This window comes from Orycteropus afer, unplaced genomic scaffold (genome assembly GCF_000298275.1).
Source record: "Orycteropus afer afer isolate SDZICR_OR568_19922 unplaced genomic scaffold, OryAfe1.0 scaffold00270, whole genome shotgun sequence".
Lineage (NCBI taxonomy): Eukaryota > Metazoa > Chordata > Mammalia > Tubulidentata > Orycteropodidae > Orycteropus > Orycteropus afer.
In genome coordinates this window covers 3,051,981-3,060,678 of record NW_006921857.1, presented here as the reverse complement: position 1 = coordinate 3,060,678, position 8,698 = coordinate 3,051,981, and positions in this window count along the sequence as shown.

Sequence of the window (8,698 nt, the reverse complement as noted above, 5' to 3'; positions counted from 1 at the left end):
TACTGTATGATGCACTAGCTTGAAGCAGCTCACAATTTCAACAACAGATTTTTCTATGTTACTTTGATGAGGTCATATCTTTGTGAAAATAGATTTTCAGTGGTTTTGATGATAAAAAGCCCATACCACACAAAAATCAATGTGGAATAGAAATTGAGGGTGTTAGTGTCTACCTGATTCCAAGTTTTGACAAGCCATTTAGTCTTCAATAGGCACACAGTCCATTTGTAACTAATTGTGATTATTTAAGAATGAAGTAAAATTATGAGTTTTCTATCAATATACATGTCCTGGATTTTCAAATTGCTGCTTAATTATTAGGAAAAAATTACTTGTTTGGAACAAGCTACTTAATAACAAAACTGGTAAGTATTTCTTTGGTCTAGGGATGAAGAAGAATGTAACATCAGGATTAGACAAAGACTCATTAGCAACCTGTGATGTGTAGGTGACACAATCTTGCTTGCTAAAAGTGAATAAGACTTGAAGCACTTATTGTGAAGATCAAAGACTATATCCTTCAGTATGGATTACACATCAACATAAAGAAAACAAAAATCCTCACAACTGAACCAATCAGCAACAGCATGATAAACAGAGAAAAGACTGAAGCTATCAAGGATTTCATTTTCCTTGGATCCATAATCAGTGTCCATGGAAGAAGCAATCAATCAACTGACATAATGCATTGGATAAATCTTCCTGCAAAAGACCTCTTTAAGGTGTTAAAGAGCAAAGATGTCACTTTGAAGACTAAGGTGCACCTTACTCAAGTCATGGTGTTTTCAGTAGTCTTATATGCATGTGAAAGCTAAACAGTGAATAAGGAAGATCAAAGAAAATTGATGCATTTGAATTACAGTGTTGGCAAAGAATATTGAATAAACCATAGACTGCAAGAGAACAAAAAATCTGTCTTAAATGACCTTCCACCTTACCAAGCATGACATTCTTCTCCAGAGAATGTGGATGGTGAGACTTTGCCTCTTGTACTTTGGTCATGTTGTCCTGAGGCACCACCTGGAGGATATCATGCTTTGTAAAGTAAAGGGTCAGCCAAAAAGAAAAAGAACCTTAAAGAGATGGATTCACACAGTAGCTTCAACAACAGGCTGAAGCATAGCAATGATTTTCAGGATGGTGCAGGATTTCATTGTATAAGAGGTTGCTGTGAGTCAGAACCCACCCTACAGCACCTAACAACAACAACAGTTGTTGTTCTTGTTAGGTGTCTCGACACATTTCCAACTCATAGCGACCCTACACACAGCAGAATAAAACACTGCCTGGTCCCGCACCATCTCCACGATCCCTGCTGTACTTGAACCCATCACTGCAGCCACTGTGTCAATACATCTTGTTGAGGCCCTTCCCCTCTTTCATTGACCCTCCATCTTACCAAGCATGACATTCTTCTCCAGAGAATGACACCTTCTTACAACCTGACCAAAGTAGGTGAGACGAAGTCTAACCATTCTCGCTTCCAAGAAGCATTCTGGCTGCACTTCCTCCAGGACATATTTGATAGATCTTTTAGCAGTCCACAGTACTTTCATCATTCTTCATCAGTACCACAGCTCAAATGCATCAACTTTTCGTTGGTCTTCCTTATTCATTGTCCAGCTCTCACATGCATACGTAGCAATTAAAAATACCATGGATTGGGTCAGGTGCACCTTAGTCCTCAAGGAGACATCTTTGCTCTTCAGCACTTGAAAGAGGTTCTTTGCAGTTAATTTGCACAGTGCTATACCTTGCCTGATGTCCTGACTGCTGATTCCATTGGGGTCACCTGTAGAACCAAGCAATATGAAGTCTTTGACAATTTCAGACTTTTCTCCATTTATCATGATGCTACTTATAAGTCTAGTTATGAGGATTTTTGTTTTCTTTATATTGAGATGTAATCCATACTGAAGACTGTATTCTTCAATCCTCATCAGTAAGTGCTTCAAATCATTCTCACTTTCAGCAAACAAAGTTGTGTCGCCAACGTATTGCAGGTTGTTAATGATTCTTCCTCATTCCTCAAGGCTTAAACTTTTTCCTCAGTTCCTTCAAATTGAAAAATGCCAAGCGTGTTCTTCCCTTTTGGTTTTCTAACTTCAGGTCTTTGCACATTTCATCATAGTAATCGACTTTGTCTGCTCGAGCTGCTCTTTGAAATCTTCTGTTCAATTCTTTTATCTTGTCATTTCTTCCATTTCCTTTAGCTACTTTCTACTCAAGGGCAATTTTCAGAATCTCTTCTGACATCCATTTTGGTCTTTTTTTTTTCCTTTTCTGTTTTTTAATGACCTCTTGCTTTCTTTATGGATGATGTTCTTGATCACATCTGATAATTCTTCTGGTTTTTGGTCACTGGTGTTCAACACATCAAATTTATTCTTTAGATGGTCTCTAAATCCAGGAGGGGTATATCCAAGGTCATATATTGGCTCTCTTGTACTTGTTAAAATTGTCTTCAAGTTGAACTTGCATATGAGCAGTTAGTGATCTGTTCCACAATCAGCTCCTTGCCTTGTTTTGGCTGAAGATACTGAGTTTTTCTATCACCTGTTGCCAGAGATATACTCAATCTGATTCCTGTGTACTCCTTCTGGTGAAGTCCATGTGTATAGCCACCATTTGTGTTGTTGAAAAAAAGTATTTGCAAAGAATAAGTCATTGGTCTTGCAAAATGCTGTCATGCAATCTCCAGCATTATTTCTGTCACCAAGGGCAAATTTTCCAATTACGGGTGATTCTACTTTGTTTCCAACTTTTACATTCCAGTCACCAGTGATAATTAACACATTTTGATTGCATGTTCGGTCAATTTCAGACTGCAAAAAGTGATAAAAATCTTCAATTCCTTCATCTTTGACTTTGGTGGTTGGTGTATGAATTTGAATAGTAGTCATATTAACTGGTCTTCCTTGTAGGCATATGGATATTATCCTATCACTGATAGCACTGTACTTCAGGGCAGATCTTGAAACACACTTTGTGATGATGAATGCTATGCCATTCCTCTTCAAACTGTCAATCCCTGCATAGTAGATCATATGGCCGTCTAATTCAAAATGGCCCAAACCAGTCCACTTCAGCTCACTAATCCCTAGGATATCAATCTTTATGTGTTCCATTTCATTTTTGACAACTTCCAATTTTCCTAGATTGATACTTCATACATTTCACATATATAAAATGGGTTTGAACTGCCAGCCTTCTAGTTAGCAGTCAAATGTCTTAGGCACTACGCCACCAGAGCTCCTACATACATACATATATATAAACTATTGGCTTAGGAGCTTAGAACCCTCAAAGTTCAAAATACCATATGCTTTTTGATATTTAAAGATGTGGCAAGAGGGTATTTTCTTGAATCTCAGGCTTAGAATTCTCACTTGCATAATCACAAAATTACATACATCTTCTTTTATTAAAAATAAAAGAAAAAAAAATCCTTATGATCTCTTAGCTTTGTTATTCAGAACAATAAAATATGATTGAAAAATTGGAGGAGGGGTAATACAATCAGAATGGAGTGGGAATAATGCCAACATTTTGAGAATTTTCATAAGTATAATTGTTCACTAGATATGCTTATTGATCTTCAATGATGTGCAAGCTGTGGTATTAAAAGCTGTGTAAAATACAAAGACCCCAGCCCCTGTCCTTATAAAAGTCCTTGATGTTGTATATAAACAGTTACTAATAGAGAGGAAAGAGTTGTTAGTACTTTGAGCCTAATATTGACAGACTTTAATGGGGATTAAGGAGAAAGTGGAGGAAAGAAGAATTTGGGACACTTCAAGCAGAATCTAAGCAAGGCTTTAAACAAGACTTAGAATTTAGAAATGCACAGATTGTGGGGTGGGAGGGGGGATGGATCTTCCAGGCAAAGAAGAGAAGAAGCATTTTAAAAGTAATTAAAGGGCTAAAATAAAATAAGTCTTGTTTGGTCAGTTTGGATAGATTACATAACAGTCACTAACTAAAAATATAAATATGTAAATTTGCCTTAATTTGTTTGACAGAACAATTTGAATCACTTTATAATATTCTCCTTTTTTAGAGCTTGTACCAGACTTGGGCTTGTTTGCCCTCAACTTACCCCTTACCTTTCTCCTTCTCTGTCTGGAATGCAGAATGGTTGACCCCAACAGGCCATAGTTCTCAGGCTCCACCATCAGCTGACTTTGTCTAGGTTTGTCCATTAGGAGGTACTAGGAGAATGGAGAGTAGAAAAAGGAGCAAAGCTAAGGTTTTCTCCTCTCCTTGCCTGCCTTGAGCACTATCTCTAGCAGCAGCTGGCTCTCCTTTGTGGTTTGAATGTTTCTAGACCCTCTAGATGGGCCAGCATGGTTCCAGCTTCTACCAGATGATCCCAGCTCTGTCTTTGGTAGTACTTCCTCCTCCTTTGTTCCTCCACCTGAGCTTTGTTAGGGGTTTTCTAATGCATGGATAGTGACTTCACTATTTCATTTTTATTTTCAACACTTCTATTACCTATGGAATCAATTCCTTGTACTAAATTCTCTTTGTTGTAAATAAATGAGATGGTTTCCATTATCCAAGGAAGACTTTGATCCAGACTGATTCAGTAATTGCTATTTTAATTTCTCAACAGATGATCTGTTTCCCAAACTTTTAGCTATGATTTCTTTCTCATTGAGTTCTTCATTTCTATCAATTTTTGAAGTTCAATTTGTAAACACAGCTCTCTTAAGTATTTACCCTTTGTAAAGTGTAAAGATAGATTACTTTATAGATTTAATGGTATGTATGATGTTATGGATTGATTTACGTTCCCCCATAATATGTGTTGTAATCCTAACCCTATACATATGGATGAAGAACCCTTGGTTACATAAACATTTCAGGACTAGGCTACTAATTGAAAAGTTTGGAAGCCAAACCCACTTAGTGGCTCCTTGGAAGAAAGAACTCGCAATCTGCTTCCATAAAGATCACAGTCAACAAAACCCTATGGGACAGTTCTGCAGTGTTGCATAAGGTCATTATGTGCTGAAATCGACCCTTTAGCACCTAGTAACAAAAATCATGAAATAATCCTATCTGGGAATAGGATTTTCTTTGTTATGTAAATGAGGCCATATTAGTGTAGTGTCTTAAACCAATCACTTTGAGATATAAAAGAAGATGACTAGGCACAGAAAGAAACAAGCACAAATGGGGAAAACACAGATGCAACAAGAAGATATCAAGGAGTTCCAAGAAGAAAGGTTTTTCTCCCTACAGCTTTCCACTAGAGCAGAAATCCTGAATGTGGGCTTTTGACTTCCTAGATTGTGAACAAATTTCTGCTTGTTAAAGCCACACACTAGTGGTGTTTTTGTTACAACAGCACTAGATAACTAAGATATATGTGCATTCAAGAAACATGCTCCCTTATTTAGCCATGAGCCCATACTCCATGTTTGTTGTTATTGTCGCTGTTAGGTGCCATTGAGTGGGCTCTGACTCACAGCAGGCCTATTTACAACAGAACAAAACACTGTCATTTCTGTGCCTTCTTCACCGTCCTTGCTACGCTTGAACCCATTGTTGAAACCACTGTGTCAATCTGTCTCATTGAGTATCTTCCCCTTTTTTGCTGACCTTCCACTTTAGCAAACATGGTATCTTTCTCCAGGGAATGGTCCCTTCTGATAACATGACCAAAGTAGATGAGATGAAGTTGGACCATTCTTGCTTCCAAAGAGTATTCTGGCTGCACTTCTTCCAGGACAGATTTGTTCATTCTTCTGGAAATCCATGGTATTTTCAGTATTTTTCACCAACACCACGATTTAAATGCAAAAATTCTTCCATCTTCCTTATTCATTGTTCAGCTTTTATTTGCTTATAGGGCAATTGAAACTACCAAGGCTTGGGTTAGGCACACCTTAGTCTTCAAAGTCACTTCCTTGCTTCTTCAAACTTTAAAGAGGTCTTTTGCAGCAGATTTGCACAATGCAGTATGTCGATTGATTTCTTGACACTGTTTCCTTGGGTGTTGATTGTGGATCCAAGTAAAATGAAATCACTGACAACTTCAATCTTTTCTACATTTATTGTGATGTTGCTTATTGGTCCAGTTGTGAAGATTTTCATTCCTTTATGCTGAGGTGTAATCCATACTGAAGACTGTAGTCTTTGATCTTCATCAGTAAGTGTTTCAAGTCCTCTTCACTTTCAGCAAATAAGATTGTATCATCTGCATGTTGCAGGTTGTTAATGAGTCTTCCTCCAATTCTGTTTCCACATTCTTCATACAGTCCAGCTTCTCTGCTTATTTGCTCAGCATACAGATTGAGTCAGTATGGTGAAAGGATACAACCATATTTGATTTCTTATCAATTGTAAGACGTGGATCATTTTCAGCTTAATTCACATGGTGAATCAATGTATCTGTTTTATTACCACCTTAAAATTGTGTTAGAATATGTAAAAACAAGACTAGAGGGCTCACTAGTAAAACCTCAGATGGGAGATTGACAAAAAAACAAACTGATTGCTGTCAAGTTGATTCTAACTCATAGCAATTCCATGTGTTACAGAGTAGAAATGACCTCCATCTTTTTTTTTTTTTGCTGTAAATTTTATGGAAACAGATTGTCAGGTCTTTTTAAAAATATGTTTCTAGTTGTATTCAAACCACCAAACTTGCAGTTAGTAGCTGAGTGCAAACCACTTGTACTACCCAGGGACCTGGAAGGTGCCTAATGGCATTTATAATCAGTCTTGAACTGAGATAACCAACTAAGAAATAACAGTATTCTCACAGAGATAAGCATTCTTCCCTTCTTTCTATACTTATCATGAACCTCCTTTGGACATTATAAGCAGTTTTCTTGGTTTGAGGGAGTTCCTGGGCAGCAAAGACAGTTAAGCACTCATCCACTGACTGAAAGTTGGTCAGTTCAAATCCATCCTGTGGCATTATAGAAAAATGTCCTCATGATCTTCTTCCAAAAGATCACAATCATTGAAAACCCTATGGAGCACAGGTCCACTCTGGAGCAAATGAAGTTGCCATGAGTCAGAATTGACTCAATAGCAACTGTTTTTTTTTTTTTCCTTGTCTTGTAAAAATTGTAAGGAGCTCTGGTAGCACAGTGTCTAAGGCATTTGAATGCTAACCAGAAGGTTGGTGGTTCAAACCCACAAGCCACTCCATGGAAGCAAGACTGGGCAATTTACTTCTGTAAAGATTTACTGCCTCAGAAACCCAATGGGAGTCACTATGAGTTGGAATAAACTCGACGACAGTGGGTTTGGTTTGGCTTGTAGACATTGTAAGTCATGGTGATATATGTCATTAAATATCTAAAAATATATCTAACTTTCCTATGTTACTAGAGTATATCTTCTCTATGCTAATTTAATAAAAAAATATAAATTATATCTATATTATTTTATTATATATAAATTATATGTGTGTGTGTGTGTCTACACACACACACACAAACACACATATATATACCCTTCAGTTTTTGACATGGTTAGATTCCAAAGACTAGGTTGTTGTTGTTGTTGTTATGTGCCATCGAGTTGGACCCAACTCATGGCGACCCCTCCTTGGGTTTCCAAGGCAGTATCACTATGGAGGTAGATTTCCGCATCTTCCTTCAGAGGAGTGGCTGGTGGGTTTGAACTGCCAGTCTTCTGGTTAGCAGTCAAGTGCCTTAGGCACTACATTACCAGAACTCCTAAGACTAGGTTATTATGTGAAAATTGGTGTTATGTGAAAATGGAGAATGACTACATCAAATCACAAAATGAAGAATGACAACATCATTACATATTGTCATATTTCATCATTACATAATGCCCAAAGTACTGAGAATTACAACCCAGCCAAGTTGATACATAACCTTAACCTTCCCAGCCAATGTTATTCTTGCCTTACACCTTGATGTTCATTATTGCCAGACATACGTCATTAATGTGCAAAATAGACTTTTACTACTATCATAAATATGACATGTCAGAAAACAATACAGTCAATAAGTGAGGAGTAGATGTCCTCACATTGTTTCATACCCAGTATCTTGGGAACTGTAATTTCACATATTTTGTCTATTTTTCTATTGCTATATAAAATTATATATATATATACTTCTATAAGAATGGCCAGGCTTTGTCACACTTACTTTGATCATGTTGTCAGAAGGGATCATTCCCTGGAGAAGGATATGCTTGGTAAAGTGGAGAGTCAATGAAAAAGGGGAAGGCCGTCAACGAGGTGGATTGACACAGTGGCTGCATTGATGGACTTGGAACAGCAAGGATTGTGAGGCTGGCATAGGACCAGGCAGTGTTTCATTCTGTTGTACACAGGGTCACTATGAGTCACAGCCAACTAGATAGCACCTAACAACAACAGTATATATAAGTAAATATAATTTTGGATAATCTACTTAAATACACACAGGAGAGGTGCAGTAGAAAGAGAGAAAAACAATTAATGCTAATTAGCTCTTCCTAGTTCTTCTATGGACATAAACCAAACTTGTAAGAGGGAATCAATAGAAAAACGGGCAAAAAAAGTAAAAGACAACAGGGTCTTAAGTCTTAGCCATTTGTTTCCTTCTGATACATATTACAATTTCCAATTTGTTCATTTTCATTTACTCATTGTCTGACTTCCCCACCATACCCCACCAGCGTAAGAATTTTGTCTGTCTACTTACATTTGTATTGAAGA